General features: G+C 43.1%; 2 long non-coding RNA genes and 1 other non-coding gene across 6 annotated transcripts in view; 2 read left to right on the top strand and 1 right to left on the bottom strand.

Annotated features, from left to right (window-relative positions):
* Positions 1–17,289, top strand: part of LOC102954472 — a 43,459-nt gene extending 26,170 nt beyond the window's left edge. Inside the window, exons 4-5 of one of the 2 annotated variants that reach the window (XR_006220552.1) lie at positions 6,334–6,429; positions 17,183–17,289. This is a non-coding gene — a long non-coding RNA (uncharacterized LOC102954472). Of the gene's footprint in view, positions 1–6,333; positions 6,510–17,182 lie in introns of those variants that run through there. The other variant, XR_006220549.1, reaches the window with a different exon arrangement.
* The window catches only part of LOC122240841, a 162,386-nt gene that overhangs the window by 111,636 nt on the left and 30,129 nt on the right, over positions 1–20,621 (bottom strand). The window lies entirely within an intron of this gene.
* Positions 18,654–18,727, top strand: TRNAN-GUU. The gene has a single exon. It is a non-coding gene; the product is annotated as a tRNA-Asn (tRNA).

Here is a 20,621-nt window from a genome sequence, read left to right as displayed (position 1 = left end):
CGAACTCACAGACCGCGAGATCGTGACCTGAGCCAAAGTCGGCCGCTTAACCGACTGAGCCACCCAGGCACCCCCAAACAACTGCTTTAAATAAAATAAGAACATAAAAAAAAATTTAGAAAGGCTTCCATCTCTGCTGTTTTTCTGCTTGGGCCCCACTTCCTCATGTTCCATATTTTGCCTCTGAATAAGCCAAAGAAGCCATGTTTCCACTTCAAGGGGGAAGCAAGAAAGTTAATCATCCTCTGAGTTTTGTCCTAGGCCCCAAATACCTGTTAACACCCGAGAAGAGCCAGAGCCCAAACATGTTCCAGGACATTAGCTTCCAACAAACCTTAGCTGATGCTGGCGTCAATAGCCCTGCCTTCGGGAATTTATGGAATAACTCCTATTGTTCGCCTGGCAGTCACCTTTGTTTGGACCCTACCTTGGATTCCTGAAGAAACATGTACTCTCCACTCTTCTCCAACATAAACCCCTAGCCCCAAGCAACAACGAGACTTTTTCTCCTTTACTGAAGTCTCAGAAGTCTTTCTGAGTCTCCCAGACACTTGGTCTGCTAGTCTCCATCTGTCACTCACCCTGTTCAATAAACTTTATTTTCACTTTCTCTGGCTCCTGTTTGATCTCGATCCTTCGTGAAACCAAGGCTAGTCCTTGGCTAGTCCTGTGGGACCCTCCCCGAGGTCTCCGGACCCAGCCTGCCTGCATCACCAGCATTCTTTAGATTTGCAAATTTATAAATATATTTTACACTTTCCAGAAGCACTTGCCTTTTTAAATTTTCCTAATGTGGCACTAACACATTTAAGTATCTTTTAGTTTCTCTGTAATAAGAAGCCAAAAGTAGATAAACCTATTATTTAGTCATTAATGTTTTGGTATTTTGTCTTATTTGGAAATGGTCTAGATATTTAATGAGTTTAACTTATCGTTTAACCCAACTTAGCAAAACTGTAAGGTTTTAGGTTACCAAAAAGAAAACTACTTAAGTAGACACAACATGAATTTATTTGGCTAAAGTTGATTTTACTCCAGTAGAGCAAAAGTTTTATATTTAATGCTGATAACTCTAAAGATGTGTCCGTTTTAATTAAACCATCAACCTTGGGGTGCCTGGGTGGCTCGGTCGGTTAAGCGTCTGACTTCAGCTCAGGTCATGAACTTGGGGTTTGTGTGTTCGAGCCTTTCCAAAATCCAGAGTCACTCTCAAAGATAGCCAAAACAAAGAGCCAACGACTTGCATGTTCCAGGCAGACAGAAAGCCTAGCCCAGTAATGCAAAATCAGACAAACAGGAAGACGATAGCTATCCGTGGGACAGAAAGGATCAATATAATGGGTTTGGATTTGAAAAGAAAGGGACAATGTGAAACTTTATTTTTCTTAGTTGGGCACTACAGATAGAGATCCAGAACTGATTCTGGTAAGAATTTTCACTCTGGGGGCACCTGGGTGGCTCAGTCGGTTAAGCGTCCGACTCTTGGTTTCAGCTCCGGTCATGATCTCATGGTTTTGTGAGTTTGAGCCCCCCACCCCCCATCAGGCTCTGCGCTGGGATTCTCTCTCTCTCTCTCTCTCTCTCTCTCTCTCTCTCTCTCTCTCTCCATCTCTGCCCCTCTCCTGCTCACACTGTCTCTGTCTCTCTCAAAATAAATAAATTAAAAAAAAAAAAAGAATTTTTGCTCTTCACTGGCTTCTGCCAGTTTTTTCAGGACCCCCTCCCTCTGCAGTATCCTCAGAATCTACCAGTTTCCCCTTGCCTATTTAAAGAATTATATAGCAGTTTACCAGAAAATCCCTCACAGTTTCATCAACTCTGGGAGGGGCCCACAGGGGCCCTCCTTTGAAGGTAGGTATAGGAGTATCTGTAAGGCCATTAACTCGGAAGGCTTTGGCTTACAGTTGTGTGGTCTTTTCCGAGTGGAAAAGCAATTGGGACAGAGGATCAGTAGAATGAGTCCTCAAAGGAGGACAGAGGGGAGCAAAAGGAGTCACATCAGTGTTACAGTCTTTTGTTTTAGGTACCTCTTACATCCTTTTTCTCCATTAGCCTTCTGCAATGAATCTTTCAATGAATTGGAAGCCTTCTGGAGGTTTTTCTTGCCAATTAACACAGTTATCCCATTCTGTTTAATTTGAGAACCTTTACTTTTAAGTGCACTTCTTAAATTGTCTTATCTACTTGGAATGTTCCCCGTCGTGGCCATTGTAATTCCAAGTTGTTTTTAGTAAAATTTCGCCATTTCGACAGATATGCACAGCTCCTGGCACCATAGTTTTTAGACATAAAGTAAGCAGGTGTGCCAGAAGGTGGCGTGCTTGACTCTTTAGAATTTAAGGATCCTATTAGCTAAGCCCTGTTCACACAAAACAAGACCAACGTAGGCACTTCAACACACCAGCAGTAACCAAAAGATATTACTGGCAAAGAGAAGGCCCTGCACACCACCAGCGATTCCCAACATGGACTAAACCAGTAGACTCCAGTAAATGGAGACTGTGGACTGGAAAAGGAGACAGGACTCCAACGTGTACTTGTGGACTGAACGAAGGGCTAAGGACTGCTGCTCTGTCGGAACCTCCCGTCAGTCTACACTACCCCACGACCCCTAGACTGGGAAACCAGTTAGATCAATAGCTCGCGCACACACACACAAAAGCGGAGCTCAAGCCAAGACAGACTTACCAGTAGTCCTCAGAAGTGGCGAGAAAGGCAGTGAGCTCACAAGGCACCATGCCTGTTTCTCATTGTCCCCGAATGCCATCAGAAGTACACTTTGGATCCCTATGCTGCACCAAATCTCTTAAAAATACCCAATTCAACCTAGTAAATTTGAAGATCTAATTGGCTTCATTAAATGATTCATGAATCAGGCAGCAGCCCATCTAGCAAGTACAGGGGAATTCCGCGGGAAGTTAAACAGGCAGAAAGGTTTTTAAAGGCGGAAAGGGCATAAAAATCAAAGAAGAAAGGAACTTATTAGGGAGAAATGCATGATTTAGGCAAGGCTGCCCTCCTAAGGGGAAGAGGGAGGAGTGTACCAGTAAAGTTCCTAGTATTGACCAGGAAATTCCATGTTGACGGTTACGATGTTAAAGGTTACATTTCTGGGAGGTTGAAACTGCAGTTAGGTTAGGTGGGAAGTCCTGTCTTACTGACTTGGGGCCTTAACCCAAGTGATGCCATTTTGGGCCCGTTTTGTTTTTGTTTTTGTTTTTGTTTTTTAATATACTATTGCCGGGTGAACTGGGGAGACCCGGGGTCCTGGGGCCTCCTCAATCCAGCCAGAACCTGAAGGAGTTGCCAAAGGTTCTTGGTCTTGCCAGGAGAAGGAATTCAAGAACAGACATGTAGCACAACAGATGAGTAACAGAAGCAAAATTACACTCCTGGAGATATGAGAGCAGCCGAACTTGAGCTCAAGACAAAGAGCGCCAGTGAGAGTGCTAGTGACAGAGGGAGAGTGACAGCGGAGGGGAGTGAGAGCCAGAGCCAGGTGAACTGCCACACCCTGGGGGTTGGGTTTCTCTCTTTCATTGGCAGTTATTGACTAGGGGGGCGGAATTTACTGTTTGGTCCAGAAGCAGGGTTTCCTTTTTTTTTTTTTTTTTTTTTTCCCCCCTCAATTTTCCCATCCTGGCTCCCACCATCTTGGGCCTATCTGGTTTGATCCGGCTTCTTGTGGACTGCCGCTGCCAGGACAGGCCTCTGACCTCCCTGACAGCTGGCCAGCACTTCCTCTTTGCTGACCTCCAGGTGTCCTGTTAGAACTTAACTACCTGCCTACTCTAACGATACCAAAACCAGACAAATGATCCAGGATGTTGAACTGGTCCGGGCTTGCTGACCAGCTCCTCAAAAATCAACCCTGGTGGAATTATAGAAGGAAGGAAGAAACATGCCTTACAGGAATTATAGAAGACTTCTAACCCTCCATAGAGACTGAAGGCCTTTTTGAACTGGTGTGTGTGGAAGGCTGATGTTCAGAGGTAGCAGTGAGACATGATGGAGAAAAGCATGTAAGTTCTGTTCTTGCATCTCACTCCCACAGCACCGGCTCTACCATTTCTTATCCCTTCAAGAAAGAAATGATCAGTGGCACATATTCAATTTGCCAATGTGGCAGGGGCAGTTTGAGATCTGGGACCCTACGTAAGGTTTGTTGAGGAAAATAGTAGATGAAAACAGGGGTAGGCAAACCTGATGATCCCTGGGTTTTCTTTTTCCAGAGTCTCCTCCTCCAAAACTCCAGAGCTGATGATTATCATGGCTTCCCGCCCGCCCCCCTCCCCCACCGTGCTGCTTACCAATAAGCATAAAAACGATGCACTAAATAGATTTTTCCCGGACAGACTATAAAACAATAGTAGTGAAAATGACTTTATTGTACATGCTGCTCTACACTCGGGGACTCATCCTTGATTCTACCAAGACCATCAAAGACTGAAGCCCACCTCTACCCAGTTCCCCTCATCACCCTGTGGATTCTTCCCCACAAGTCTCCTCCTTCCTGGGGCCCCTCATTTCTTCCTCTCCACTGGGGTGTCTGCCTAGCCCTCCCTGCGGCTTGTCTCAATTTGGGAATTTCATTTCTTGATCCCCACTCCGTAGTGAGACGTGGCCCAATGGTCTGCCCAAGTCCAGCATGTGTATCAGTGACCAGATGACTCTATGCATTCCAGGGACCACCAGAAGAAAGAATAAAAGGAACACTGGCTTTAGACCCAAAGATGCAAAAACGTCAGAGACAGACCCGTCAGACACACCCGCACGTGAAGGACATACCTTCTCCAAAGTCCCTGTTCACACAAATTCCTCAACGTCTTCTGCCCCGGAAATAACCCACTTTCCTCCCCTAATGGGACAGCTGTTCCCTGAAGGTCAGAAGCCCAGAGGGACCTAACTTGCCTGAGCAACAGACAGACAGTTCAAAGTAAAACTGCTGAACACACTGCACTGGCTGGGAATTGAACCCAGGCCTCCACCACTGAACCACCAATGCTCCCCCAAGATGTGCTGTACTAGGTCAAATCAGAAAGAGTCACCGGAAGGACTTGGAAAAAGCAATGGTAAACTAGATTTTCACAGTACTCACTGTGGACAACATGGTCAAAAAACAAAAAAGACACCCAGAGCAAAGGCTTGCATAGGAGATTTAATGTCCGGCAATGCTGTGAAGTTTTGGCTTCATAGCCAAATCCAAATATAGGATTTGGAAAAGTCTAATTCTGAAGTCGGCTCTTTACAAGTTGATAACAGAACTCTGTAGAAAAACATCAGAGATTCATGTTGTTTCTGGTCTCTGGTCCATATCTGCCGTGGACCCATGGAAAGTTGATTTTCACTTGCTGACACATTCTCTTTGCCCACCCATTGCTTGGTGGCTCCCAGACCCTTTCTTCCAAACTTTGAGATGAATACCAGTTCTCTCCCCCAAATAGGTGGTCAGGACCCAGTGACGGTTCAGGAGGCTGGACTGGTGTGTCTAACTTACTCCAGAAGATCTGGGCGATAACTGAGTTTCTCTCCCTCTATGTCTCTTTTGAGTCCCTGGAAAAGGGCAAGGATTGAATCTTGCTTTTACATTTTTCTGCCTGACACACAGACCTCTATAGAAGCAAAAAAAAAAAAAAAGAAAGAAAAATTCTCCTAGATTTCCTCCCTTCATCACATGTTCTGATCTGGCCACCCGGAAAGGTTGGTTCAAGGGGAAAAAAAAAAAAAAAAAAAAGAGAGTAAATTACGGGTACTTATAGATGCCAGGATATTACCCCTTTATCTAATTTAAAACTTTCTTTGCTTTTTACCCTTGTCTGATATTCATGTTTCACTCTTTTATCCTTTTGTTTACAATTGGCCGGGCATAGATTTTTCATACTCTTAATACTTAACCCTTTTCTAATATACTGCTATATCTGGAAGTTATTTTTTTGATCCAATCTGAGAAAATTGGATCCATTATAATCCGCAGTAATTGGTGTTGTATTGGGGATTCCTGTCATAGTATTACTTCCACCACTTCACTGTGTGGTTTCTGTTTTGCTTTTTAATTTAATTTTTTAATTTAAAATATTTATTTATTTATCCATCTATCTATCTATCTTTTTTCTTTTTTTTTTCTTTTTTTTTTTTTTTTTTTTTGAGAGACAGCGTGAACAAGGAAGGGTCAGACAGAGAGAGAGAGAGAGTGTATCCCAAGCAGGCTTCACACTTAGTGTGGAGGGTGTAGGTGGGATTTAAAATAATTTTAAATGTAGACTGCTTCACTTAAAATCTATTCCATCCTCTTAGCTGAAGAGGTTGAAAAACTGAAAAAACTGTATTTCTCAGACTCCCTTGCAGGTTGGGTTCAGGATAGAAATGAGATGCACTCAAGAGAGTTGGCAGAAGTGAGGAGAGGCAACCTTCTCACCGCTGTTGCTGATGGTAAGTAAGTCAATAGGGTTATGGAACCATGAGTGTTTACAGACACTTTTGGTTGACAGTCACATTCTGGATTCTAGTCACTAGTTGAGTAGGTGTGAAAGGTGGTGGTATTGGCAGAGTTGAAGCTTCCTGATTCCAGTCAAGAAGGAAAGCCTCAGTTTTCTATATACCAATGCTTCTACTACTTCTTGCGCCCAGGGGTTGCAGGGAGGAGATGAGGACAAGGGAGGAAAGCACCTGAGCAGAGCAGAAAAATATTCTCAATGTTTATAAATAAAAAATGTGGAGGGGCGCCTGGTGGCTCAGTAGGTTAAGCGTCTGACTTCAGCTCACGTCATGATCTCATGGTTTGTGGGTTCGAGCCCATGGTTTGTGGGCTCTGTGCTGACAGCTCAGAGCCTGGAGCCTGCTTCAGATTCCGTGTCACTCTCTCTCTGCTCTTCCCCCGCTTGCGCTGTGTGTCTCTCTCTCAAAAATAAAAAACAGGTCTCTGGGAGCAGGTTTCTGGGAGGTCATATTGTTGATTGGGTACACCATGATTCCCTAGTGTTTAGTATTCCCTAGCCTACTATGTTCAGGAGATGAATCTGAGAAGACTCCAAAGTTTAAAAGTCAAACTTCAATAACTAAAGCTCCTAGGATTATAGTATAGTACAGTATCTTAAACATAGTATAGTAGAGTAAGTATAATATAGTTGATATGATATGATATGATATGATATGATATGATATGATATGAATGATATGATATAATACAATATAACATAATATAACATAATATAATATATTAACAATCCTGGGATAGGAGAGATTTCTCAGAGAACAAAATTGGCTTAACCATAAAAGAAAAACTATAGACAAGTTAGATTTCATTAAAAAAACTTATGCTCATAAAAAAACTATAAAAAGTGAAAAGGAAAGCCATACTGGGAGAAGCTTTTTGAAATACATTTATCTAACAAGTGACTCAAATTCTGAATATAAAAAATGCTTAGAAGCCAATAGTAAAAAGTCAAGTCATCAATCAAAGGAATCAAGGCTCAGGGTGCCAGGTTGGCTTAGTCGGAAGACCATGTGACTCTTGATCTGAGGGTCATGGGTTTGAGCCCCACAGGGAGCACAGAGATCACTTTAAAAAAATAAAAATTTAAATTTTTTTAAAAAAAGGAATCAGGGCTCTTTGGAGAAATGGCTGATTTTGGCACTGGGGCAGGAAATACACAGGGAGACCCTAGAGCGTTTTGCAATACCATAAAATAAGAAAGTACTAGAGAAAAAAACAAACTCCACAATGATGGGGGTATGCCAAAGGAAAACAGAAATCAACTGAAAATGCTCACAGTGGCTGAAACTGAAACAATCTGGGCAACAAAATAAATAAAACAGTATTGGATTATAACCCCAAAATATAAAATAAATATCGACATGTCCATACTGATATAAGTAAATAAATAAATGAATAGGGAAAACAGACAAATGTCCCATGCAGAAGTATCCCAAATTAATGGAGATACTCCACCCTCCTTAAAAGTGTGGGCTACTCGCAGTGACTTCCTTCATCTCATGGGCAAAAACAGTGATTTTGCAGTGGAGAAGCCTAATAAACACTTCCTCAGCCAACGAATCAAGATTAGCATCAACAGTGGTAAGTCATGGTAACAGTACATACTATTAAGAAACAAAACTCAACCGAGTAAATTTGAAGGTTGAATTAGTCTTTTTAAGTGATTCATGAATCACAAAGCATCCCAACCAGCAATCAGAGGGGAGCTCTGCTGGGCTAAACCAAAGGAGATTTTTAAAGGCAAAGAGAAGGCAGAGAGAATTAAAGAATGGAAGGAAGGAAGGAAGGAAGGAAGGAAGGAAGGAAGGAAGGAAGGAAGGAAAGGAGGGAGGGAGGGAGGGAGGGAGGGAGGAAGGAAGAAGGAAGAAAGGAGGGAGGAAGGAAAGAAGGAACTTATTAGCAAGGAATGTATTATTTAGGCAAGGTTGCCCTCCTAAGGTGAGAGGAAGGGGTCTATCAGTAAAGTTCCTAGTAGTGACCAAGAAATTCCATGCTGACTGGTTAAAGGTTATGTTTCTGGGGAGTTAAAACGGTAGGTAGGTTAGGTATTCAGTTTTGGTTTACTGACTTGGGGCCTTAACCTCAACGATGCCATTTTGGGCCTGTGGTTTTCTTTTTAACAATACCCATTATACAAAGTGATAAGAATGGTACTTTACCTCCCCAAACCCCTAACCCCAGTTTGATCATGAGAAAAACATCAGACAAATCCCAGTTGAGAGACATTCTACAAAGTATGTGACCTGTACTCCTAAGGATTTTCAAGGTCATCAGTAACAAGAGAAGTCTGAGAAATTGCTAGTCAAGAGGAGCATGAGGAGACATAAACTGAAGGCACTGGGATATTCTGGGTGGAATCCTGGAACAGGAATACGTCATTATGGGGGTCCCTGAATCAAAATATATTCTTAAAAATATGTCATGACAAAATTGGTCTTATACTGGGAAAACAGTTGATTCTCATTGGAAAATAAATTAAGGGGCACCTGGGTGGCTCAGTCGGTTAAGGGTCTGACTCTTGATTTCGGCTCAGGTCATGATCTCACAGTTCGTGGGATGGAGCCCCACGCTGCCAGGGAGCCTGTTTGGGATTCTCTCTCTCCCTCTCTCTGCCCCTCCCCTGCTCCTGTGCATGCATTCTCTCACTCTCTCACCAAATGAATAAACATTTTAAAACTGTTTTGTAAAAAAACAAAAAACAAACAAACAAACAAAAAACAAAACAAAGGGAAAAGGTCATTATGTAAAAACCAAGGAAATCTGAATAAAACATGAACTTTAGTTAACACTAATATTGGGGCGCCTGGCCTAGGTGGCTCAGTCGGTTGAGCGTCCGACTTCAGCTCAGGTCATGATCTCACAGCTCGTGAGTTCGAGCCCCACGTCACGCTCTGGTGCTGACAGCTCAGAGCCTGGAGCCTGCTTCAGATTCTGTGTCGCCCTCTCTCTCTGCCCCTAACCCACTTGCATTCTGTCTCTGTCTTTCTCAAAAATAAATAAACATTAAAAAAAACCCATAATGTATTCATTCAATTATGACAAATGAACCATTCTAATGTAAGATGATAATTATAGGGGAAACTGAATGCAAGGTATATGGGAACTTTCTATACTATAATCTCAACTTTTTATAAATCTAAATCTACTCTAACATAAAAAGTTTATGTAAAAAGTAAAGGAAAAAAAAAAGTCAAGCCAATTAAAAGTAGATAAAACACTTGAAATCTCTTCACAAAAGATTTCTTTATGACCAAAAGACATAAGAAAGAATTCTCAACACCATTACTCATTAGAAACACAAATTTAAAATACTGTGATATACCATTACATACCTCTCAGAATGGCTAAAATTTAAGAGACAAAGAACATTCATGCTGACAAAAATGTGTAGCAACTTTATCTCTTGTTGCTGGTGAAAGAGTAAAGTAGTACAACCATTCTGGAAAACTGATAGCTGCTTCTGCTGCTTCTTCTTCTTCTTCTTCTTCTTCTTCTTCTTCTTTTTTTTTTTTTAACGGTTGTTTATTTTTGAGAAACAGAGAGACAGAGCACGAGAGGGGGAGGGACAGAGGGAGACCCAGAGCTGCAAGCAGGCTCCAGCTGTCAGCACAGAGCCCGACACGGGGCTCGAACCTAGGAACCCGTGAGATCATGACCTGAGTCCAAGTCAGAGGCCCAACCGACTGACTCACCCAGGCGCCCCGAAAACGGATAGCTTCTAATAAAGTTAAATATACAAATACCTTATGGCCTAGCAATTCTATTCCTAGGTTTATACCCACACAAAATGAACGTACAAGTGCACAAAAAGATTCCTGCAAGAATATTCATGGCAGCCTTATTCACATTATGCAAAACTGAAAATAGCCCAATTGTCCATCAACTATAGTGATCAACACATTGGAATAACACTCACCGATAATACCGAAATGATCTACTGATACACACAACAAAGTGGATACATCTCAAAAATATTATGTTGCGTGGGAAAAAAAGCCAAACACAAAAAGTATATTCATTTACGGGAATTTCAAAAGGAGGCAAAATTAATCTATGGAGATAGAAATCAGAATAGTGATTGCTTCAGTGAAGGTAGGGTGAGGATTAACTGTGTTAAAAAACAAAATTCAACCAAGTAAATTTGAAGATTTAATGGGCTTTATTAAGCCATTCATGAATCAGGCAGCGTCCCATGTAGCCAGAAGAGAGATGTCCCAAGGAGTTGTACCAAATGGAAGGTTTTTAGAGGAGGGGGGGGGGAGGGAGCAGTTGGGGGCAAGGAAGTTAATTAGCCAAAGAAAAGAAAGTTATTGAGTATTTTCAAGGACTCCAACAGAGAATACTACATCTTTATCAGCAATATTTTTCCATCCCTCTAGGGATAGAGGCCAAGCTATTAACTCAGGTACCTCAGGAGTATGGTTTGTTCTGGCACAAATCAATAGTCAGGTAAGTAGAATCAGATGTTTTTTGCAAGCGAAGGCCAAAGAGATATGGTAAGACTTGACCATCAGCAATGAGGGTCACGAGAAAAAATAATATGTTAACCCAGGGGCTAAAATGTATTCGTAACAGCAGAGGCCCCTGTAAAAAGAACTTAGATAAAGACAATTAGATATTTTGGCCTAGTATATGAGTTTCAGGCAAGAAGGAAGACATTCAGTCCATATGGCAAATAACCTACGAAATCAGCGAGTTCTTCCATATTATAGGGTTTTACCACCAACGAAGGAGTCTTACTGTGTGCAATATAGCAAAAAGCATTAGAATACTTATTAGGACAAACACCAGCCCAAATACCTCAATCCAACACTCCTTCATGATTAATTCCCCAAAGAATCTGAAGGATGTTAAGTTAAAATGCCAAATATAAGCCCATTTGTGGAATTCTTTATTTCATGCAAAGAGGTTCACGAGAAGGAGTATAAGGACACAGGTTACAAATGCTGTCATATTACTTCATAGAAAAACACATAAGGGAGCTTCCCTAACCAGATGATTACAAAAAGTGTTATAAAGAAAATAACAAGTTATTGGTTTAAAAAAACAACAACACAGTACCAGTCAATCGTGCCTCTTGGGGGCCCTAAAAATATTTCCCCTCCCATATTGTTTCATGAGATTTGTAAGTTTATCAACTGCCCGGTGGGTCAGCTGATGAGTCACTTCTTCCCCACCCCCTCCCCCCGCCCCCTTAGGTTTATTTATTTATTTTGAGAGAGAGAGAATCCCTCAAGCAGGATCCGAACTGTCAGCAGGGAACTCATTCAGGGTTCAAACTCAGGAACTGTGAGGTCATGACCTGAGCCTAAATCAAGAGTCAGATGAGCCCGACTAAGCCACCCAGGTGCCCCTGAGGAGTCATTTCCATCAGGGATCTTTCCGTGGACTGTGACCAGACAGGATTCCTATTTGGGCCATACCATAAATCAGTCAGTGGACTGAAACTACAACCACTGGCAGCTCTAAGGTTTTTTCTTTGTGGGATACCCTGGATTGAACATCCTTAAAAAGGAGTTTTAGATTTCCTTTCGGGAGATCATTTATGTTACCTATGAGGGCCTTGGTTTTGATAGATTTTAAGGCAATGGTCCTTGGTGCTCTACCAGCCAAAAATTTGTCTTTAGCTCCTCCTGAATCTAATTTGTACATATGTATGTATGTATGTATGTATGTATGTATGTATGTTATGTCTGTATGGGAAAGTGAGCGTGAGTCAGGGAGAGGCAGAGAGAGAAGGAGACAGAGAATCCCAAGCAGGCTCTGCGGAACCAGACACCAAGGGATGGGGCTCAATCTCACTGGACCCTGAGATCCTGACTTGAGCTGAAATCAAGAGTCCGATGCTTAACCAACTGAGCCACCTAGGCACCCCCTCCTGAGTCTAATTTTGAATGTCCAGGAACCTTAATAATGGCCAAGGTAGATGCAAGTTTGTCAAAAATATCAAAAAGTCTTAGACACCTGACTGTATAGGATCACAGAACATGAATCAATAGTTAATTATGTATTGGACCACAACGACAATGAACGATTTTAAAGGCAAATACCAGGACATTACATAGCTGAGCAAACCCCATAAGAGACCTGATAAAGCACTGAAAATTATTTTGATAAAACACAAAATCTTTGCTTTCCTTTTTTAACCTCCTCTCAGGTGCAGAACGATAGTACAGGAAAACTTTGTCGTTTTAACAGAGGAAAAAATATTAATATTTGGTTTGATATAAGTAAATTACAATATGAGATCCATTAATTTAAAAAAATTTTTTTAACATGTATTTATTTTTGAGAGACAGAGCATGAGCAGGGGAGAGGCAGAGACAGAGGGAGACACAGAATCTGAAGCAGGCTCCAGGCTCCAAGCTGTCAGCACAGAGCCCGACACGGGGCTCAAACTCATAAGCATAAGATCATGACCTGAGCCGAGGTCAACCACTTAACTGACTGAGCCACCCAGGCACTCCTAGATCCGTTAATTTTATATGTTCATCCTGACATTGTTCTGCTAGACTGGGAATGACAGAACAGGCAGGGCCAATAGGATTCCATATTGCTGAAGAGGGTTGCTCTAGGTTGAGTAGGCAGAATAAAGATTTAAAAGATGGGACAAGTTCTAAACTGAGGGCAGATGGTATAAATATCAAAGAAGCCATCACCAGAATCCCAGCCTTGCAAGTAGTTACAAAACATGGGGAAGTTTTTGGGGCACCTGGGTGGCTCAGTCGGTTGGGCATCTGACCTCGGCTCAGGTCATGATCTCACAGTTCATGGGTTTGAGCCCCGCATGGGGCTCTTGTGCTGACAGCTCAGAGCCTGGAGCCTGTTTCGGATTCTGTGTCTCCCTCTCTCTCTGCCCCTCCCCTGTTCACCCCCTGTCTCTGTCTCAAGAATAAATAAACATTAAAAAAGCAAAAAAACATGGGGAAGTTTTTTCAACAAAGCTTGCCACCTGGCTATGAATCTTAAAAGACAAGGCAACAAAGGATGAGCCCATCAAAGAGTGATTGCAGCCTGGCCTTGAGGAGTCACCGCTGTGTGTGCAGAGGACAGAAAGGATGATTGTTCTTGTACTGGCATTTCAGCTGGCCACACAGACCCTTTGTTGCTCAATTTACTGTGGTATATAAGCAGTGGCTCTCAAACATGTTGGATCATTTCACAGCAAGAAATATACTGTGTAGTATGTCTCAGCACATACTTACACACATAAAACCATATAACTAACTCAAGTATGAGTTTAATAAATGGACAACTATTGCCTATTTTCAGTATATGCCATGTAGGTACTCTAATTTTTACTTTTTTTAATGAAAATTTTATTTTTAATTTATATATAGATAATAAATACATCTATAATAAAATATGTATCGTCCATTCATCTGTATAAACAGATATGGATAACATTTGTATCTTCTACTTAAATAAGCGTTCGTCATAATTCATTGATGGTCTGTGACCACAGGTTGAAAAACCCGAAGTTACAATAAATCCTTCCACAGTAGGAGAAAGATCTTATGGAAGTTCACTGATTCTTCTCTTCCGAAGGCGCACCTGCTGGCTTGTCTGCATTCTCTCAGCATCCACGCATGCAGTTTATGCAGAGTTAACATATGCTTAGTATTCTAAGTTTTCTCAATGGTTCATTTGTATTTTAACTCCCTTTCCAATCTAATTTTTAATCATTTGTTTTTTTTTAATTTTTTAGTATTTATTTATTTATTTTTGAGAGAGAGAGAGAGAGAGAGAGAGAGAGAGAGAGAGAGAGGGAGGGAGGGAGGGAGGGAGAGGGAGGGAGGGAGAGGGAGCTGGGGAGGGTCAGAGACAGAGGGAGGCACAGAATTCTAAGCAGATTCCAGGCTCTGAGCTGTCAGCACAGAGCCCAAGGCGGGGCTCAAACTCACCAACTGTGAGATCATGACCTGAGTCAAAGTGGGATGCTCAACCAACTGAGCCACCCAGGCGCCCCCTCTTTAACCATTTGTAATTTTTGCTTTTCAGTGACTATTAGGAAGCAGGCAATTGTGAACTGTCTATCATAAATTAGCATCCTGTTGTATATTAGCAAGCTTATAAATACATTTCAAAATTTTTAGAGACATACTCTTTCTCATAATAATTTTTTGGTAAAAATGGAAATGCCAAAAGTAGATAAACTGAGCTTAGCATTTAATGTTTATCTATTTTGGAAATAATTTAGATATTCAATGAGTGTCCATTATTTAGTTTATCATAGTATAAACTTTGATCTTCTATTTATTTAAACTAAAACGTTTATTTAAAAATTTTTAAGTTTTTATTTATTTCTTTTGCGGGGCGGGGGGGGGGGTGCGTGGCGAGAGCAGGGGAAGTTCAGAGAGAGAGGGAAAGAATCCAAAGCAGTCTCCATGCTGTCAGGCTGTCAGTACAGAGCCTGACTGAACTGGAACCAAGAGTCCAAACGTTAACCGACTGAGCCACCCCGGCACCCCTAAATTACTTGTTTTTAACAATTATACTTGGATAAGACATTAAACAGCTAATCATCATTTTAAGTTATTTCTTTTGTTGATGAATTTTGTAACATAGAGATAACATGAGCTTATTTGATTAGTAAACTCAGGTAGAAAAGGCAGTTTATCTGCATTCTATTTAATGTTGATAACTCTAAAGATATTCTTGTTTTTATTAAACCAACAAACTTGAATTAGTTTTTATTTATCAAAGATTATCCTAGACTATATGAACTTGGGTTACTTTTTATTCTATTTCTGCGAACTTTAGGAATACTTAATAGATATAAGTACTTGATATTCCTCAAGCCAATTAAGTAGAATTCTTTTACAAATTAATTTTGGCAATATCATCCCAAGACAGTAAAATACCATATCTATAACATGCATACACACACACACACACACACACACACACACACACACACAGCTCTTACAGCTTTCTTTCCTTCTTTCTTTCTTTCTTTTTTTTTTTTAAACTTTAGCCATGTCTCAGGTAGGAAACCCAAAAGAATAGCTGGACCCAGGGGTGCCTGGGTGGCTCAGTCAGCTAAGCCTCTGATTTTGGCTCTGGTCATGATCTCATGGTTTGTGAGTTCAAGCCCCATGTTGGGCTCTAAGGTGACAGCTCAGAGCTTGGAGCCTGCTTCAGATGCTGTGTCTCCCTCTCTCTCTGCCCCTCCGCCCCCCCTTGTTCCTGCTCTGTCTCTCGCTCTCAAAAATACATAAACATTAAAAAAAAAGAATGGCTGGATCCAAATTATGTTTCCAGCAGATGGACTAACTTAAGGTTACTTGCTCAGATGACCAATCTTTTATTAAAAATGTATTATTATTATCATTATTATTATTTGCATGAATCCAAATTATGTTTCCATAATTTTAAGGTTACCTGCTCAGATGGCCAGTCTTTTATTAAAAATATATTATTATTATTATTATTATTTGCATGGATGAGCAATCTTTTATTAAAAAATTCTTCTTCTTCTTCTTCTTCTTCTTATTATTATTATTATTATTTGCATGCTATCAGGATCCTTTTAGAGCTGTTTTGGACTTATTTTGTCCTTTGCATACTAATCAAAGAATGCATTCCACTGTCTCAGAGAGGTTTGGAATCCTCTTTTTTAAGGGTGCCCCTTAAGGTGGACTTAACTAAAACAGAGGTTCCCCAGAATGGCTATTGCAATTTTAATTTAAACAACACTTGTCCTAAAACAACACCAGCAATCACAATCCCCCCCCCCCCCACACACACACACATCCTATGAAACAAAAGAGTACTACTCATCAATAGTGAAACCCCTCCCTCCAGTGGCATGATGGGCATCTCCTCTCTCTCTGGGCACTCACCCGCCTGATCCCAGAGAAAGGCAACGACCTCAACCAAAAGGAGGGGGGGAGGTCGGTACCTAAGAGGACTCACGGTGCGAGCAGAAGGCTGTCCATATGTATACAAGCTAGGAGCGGTGAGCACTAGTCTCCTGTAGAGACCGCACCCAATTCCAGGAGACACCGGTCCTGCCGTGCTGAAATCACCTCAGGTCCTGCTTCTGACAACAGGCTGTCGGCCTAAAATTGTCACAAGGCAATAATTAAGCAAGACCATTTATTTGGGATCAAAGAATCGCAGTTCAGCATACACAGATTTGAAGAGCAACCCAAATAGTTGTTTAACGAGAACTTTCGATTGGTGTTAATGGCAGAAAGCGAATCTGGACTGAGTGTAATTGATTGCTAAGGCTATCACTAAGCAAAGTCTCTGACTGTAGCAAGTTACAGGTTTTGCGGCTCAGTCCTTGTAATATTTGGTGTTTGGCACAATTCAAAAGTTCCCAGTTCTACCCGGTGGAGACGTGCCTGCACAAAGCCCATCTCCTTAATGGCTTCCTGGCTCCATTTTAAAACCCTTTCATGCAAGTGACCCCATTTCATTCCACCTTTCAGATTCTTTTTTTTAACAACAGGAAAAGAGGCCTAACTTTCGGGACTGATGTAAGTTTTTCGTAATTTCGGCTAGATACCAGTTACATTTAGCAAAACTCACTGGGAGGCGCACTTAACATTTGTGAACTCTATGTTCAATCATTCACTGTTCGAAAAAAAAATGTTATCAAGTGAAGATGTTATTTTATTTGTTAGGTTTTATTTAAAGTATCCGTTGGAGTTCGAACTCTCATTTCATCTCGTTTCTTAGCTCGTCTAAAAAGGACCCAGTGGCGCTTGAAACTTCTCAACCAGAAAAGCCTCATCGTTTCATTTTTGCAAAGACACCAAATACAAGGCGGCACCTCCCTCACCTCCTTCCAGACGTAGGGCAGTCAAGCATCTCAAGACGACCGAGACTTCAGCATGCACGGCGGAGTTTCCCTTTTTCTCAGCGCAGAGCTCTGGAATCGCGGGAAACCGTGCTCTCGTGCCGCAGGCAAATGGGGCAGCTCACGCAGGTTTAAATCTAGCACTCGTCACCACCTCAGGAGACCCTGCTTTGAGCGGGACTGGAACCGAGGCTGCTACAGGTACAACGCAGAGCACTAAAGAGCTATGAGCCGGCTTGCAAATGCCGTGCTTTAAGCGGTCCTAAAGGCCTTCATGATATCTTGCTGCCTTCCCCCCCCCCCCCCCCCGAACTACTAGTCTAACACCCTTTTCGTTCTTTCCCGTTCTTTTCCCTTCCTTCTCCTTCAACTACGATACAAGACCCATTCTCATCTCTCCGGGATCTGGCCCCTTACGGCTGCCAGGCCGCCGAGGAGGTCTTGTTGACCCAGTACGCGCCTCCGCAGCTTCCCTGCCTCCTCTTTGCGGCTCCCTTTTCCCTCCACCTGCTGTGGGCCCCCGGCCCACGCCGACCCCCACCCACCGCACTGAGCACGTACGCAGCGGAGCCGAGCTGAGCGCCGGAAGCTCGAGCCGGCGGGTGGCGCGCGGTTCGTCTTTCCCGTTGCTGCCGCTGCGGATGCTGCTCAATTAACTGGATGGGTAAGTTTGAAAAACAAATTTCCGCTTTGAAAAGCTTTTCACTATTTCCATTCTCGGGGTTCTTCAGTTCCTCAAGGGCCTAAAAGCTAAAGACGACCAAGTAATTTACAAGTCCCAGGAGAGCGTCCTGGTGACTGTCTGACCCTGTTCTCGGCGTGGGGACATTAGAACGACCATCGACCCGACCCCTGCCGTCGTGGAACCTCCCTGCCGGGCAGAGGAACCCGAAGGAAGTGGAAGCACCGCACCAGCCTCGAAGGTATCTCCGAATGGTGGGCTCTCCTTCTGACCAATTATGCCCTTCCTACTTCCTCCAGGCCTCACATTCGTCCTGGGTTAGGGGACGAGTGCCGATGAAGGGTGGTCTGATGAAGGCAGAGAAGGCGGAAGCGTCACCAGGCGAGCCCACCGGGACGTGCAGCTTCCCTCGGGCCCCACTCGCCTCGGCCCCGGGGACGCTAGCTAGCATTTCAGGCGGGTGGGGAGCAAGGCAGAGTGGGGCCGCTGGACTGCCCTTTTGTCTTCAGAATCTCTCACTCACGGTTTTCACGCGATGAACACGCTTTGTCAACTCCTCTCCGGTTTTCCGAGGCATTGGAACTTGTTTCCTTGTCTAGAGTGCGGCACGTCCCCGAGGTTAGCAGGTACTTACTACCTAAGGAGGCAGGGGAAGGGTGGAGCGCTGTGTCTCTGTGGCGCAATCGGTTAGCGCGTTCGGCTGTTAACCGAAAGGTTGGTGGTTCGAGCCCACCCAGGGACGGGCTGGTTCACTTTTGGCTCAATTCCGCGTGTTTCCTGCTCTTTAGTTAGCACCTGCACATTTCCTCACATAAAGTACACATTACTGGATTCTGGGCCCTAGCCACCTCACAGCACCTAACCGTTCAGAGCCACCCCCACGTCCCAACCTCATTCTCTGACGGTATCTGCTGGCCTATCAGCTTTATACCTCTACAACGCCAACTTCTCAAACAGATAGAAGAACCCGGGTTCTACCTAGTGTGGTAAAACTTTGTAGTCCGCCCTGAAAGATTGGATGAGTAAGTGAAACTTTTTGTGACTCCCATCTTTTTTCTTTTTTTAATTTCTAAACATGATTGCCTTCATTGTTCAAACTGCTTGCCTTGGGAAAATTGGTCCCGGGGCTGACATTTTTTTTTTTTAAAAATGCTAATTGTTCATTTTTTAGAGCATTTTAGGTTCACAGCAAAGCTGAGGGGAAGGGACAGAGATTGCCCACACCCTTCCTGCCCTCCACCCCCACACAAATAGCCTGCCTGGTTGTCAACACCCCCCACTGCAGTGCCTTTGTGCCTTTGTGCCAACTCAGGAATCTGTCCAAAGTCCATAGTTTACATTAGGGTTCACTCTTGCAGGGTGGGTTTGGACAAACGTATCCGGAAATGTGTCCACCGTTATAAGTATCACACAAAGTAGTTTCACTAGCCCAAACATCCTCTGCGCCCCCTTTCTGGCAACCACGAATCCTTTTCCTGTTTCCATAGTTTTGCCTTTTCCAGAAGGTCGTGTAGTTGGAATCACACAGTATGTAGCCTTTTCAGATCGGCTTGTTTCACTTACTAATACGCACTTAAGATTCCTCCATGTCCTTTGGTGGATTGGCAGCTCATTTCCTTTTAGTGCTGAAATACTACTTCATTGTGTGTGTGTGTGTGTGTGTGTGTGTGTGTCACAGTTCCTTTATCCCTCCACCTGTAAGGGACATCTTGGTTGCTTCTAAGTTTTGGCAATTGTGAGTACAGCTGCCGTAGGCATCCGTGTGCGGGTTTCTGTGTGGGCATAACTTCAACTTCTCTGGCTAACAGGGAGCCCGAACGCTGGCTGCTGTATTAAGAACATTTTTGGTTTTGTGAGAAATTGCCAGACTGCCTTCCACGGTGGCTGTACCATTTTGCGTTCTCACCAAGCAGTAAGTGAGAGCTCCTGTTGTTCCCCCATCTTCGCCAGCCTTTGGTGTTGATGTGCCTCAGTTCTTTTTCATGGGGAGTAGGAGGCCAAGCATGGTGTCCCGTCCCCAGGGAGTGCCTGGATTTGGGCATTGCTCTATCAATAATGTTGTGATCAGTGGATCCTCATCATCATTGTCCTCTGCGTTTGTTTGACAGAGGCATTTCTTCCACAGTATGTGTGATACTTATTTAACCTCTTCCATATTGCTTTTGAAATTAAGTTGGTTTTATGGTTTTATGATTACGAATTCCTGTACACATATTTTTGGCCACTTGTGCAGGTATTTCTACAGCGTACAGAACGGGAAGTGCAATGACTGTAGTATAGTGTTCATATGCTGCTACTTTGGGGAAGTCCTGCAAACTTGCCTTCCACGGGAGCAGTACCAAATCACAGTCCAGTTTATTTCCCAACCTATCAATGTGCCGTTCTTCATTACCTTGCCCACACTGCAATCTTCCTGAACCCCTTACACATAAGACTTTTTTCTTTCAAGGCCCTGAAATCTCGCTCAGCATTAGATTCATTTTAGTCCACCTCGTCCGTCCCTAGCACCAGCAGCTCCTGTGTGTGTACTGATGTCGCCGCTTCCCCTGAGCTGTGATCATCGAGAGGGGGACTGTCGGGTTTTCCCTTGGCTGGTAACGAAGAACCATTCCACGTCCTGGTTGGCCAGGGTTTTC

Source organism: Panthera tigris, chromosome C1, assembly GCF_018350195.1.
Source record: "Panthera tigris isolate Pti1 chromosome C1, P.tigris_Pti1_mat1.1, whole genome shotgun sequence".
NCBI lineage: Eukaryota > Metazoa > Chordata > Mammalia > Carnivora > Felidae > Panthera > Panthera tigris.
Note: the sequence above shows the minus strand (reverse complement) of the source record. Positions and strands in the feature narration are given on the sequence as shown.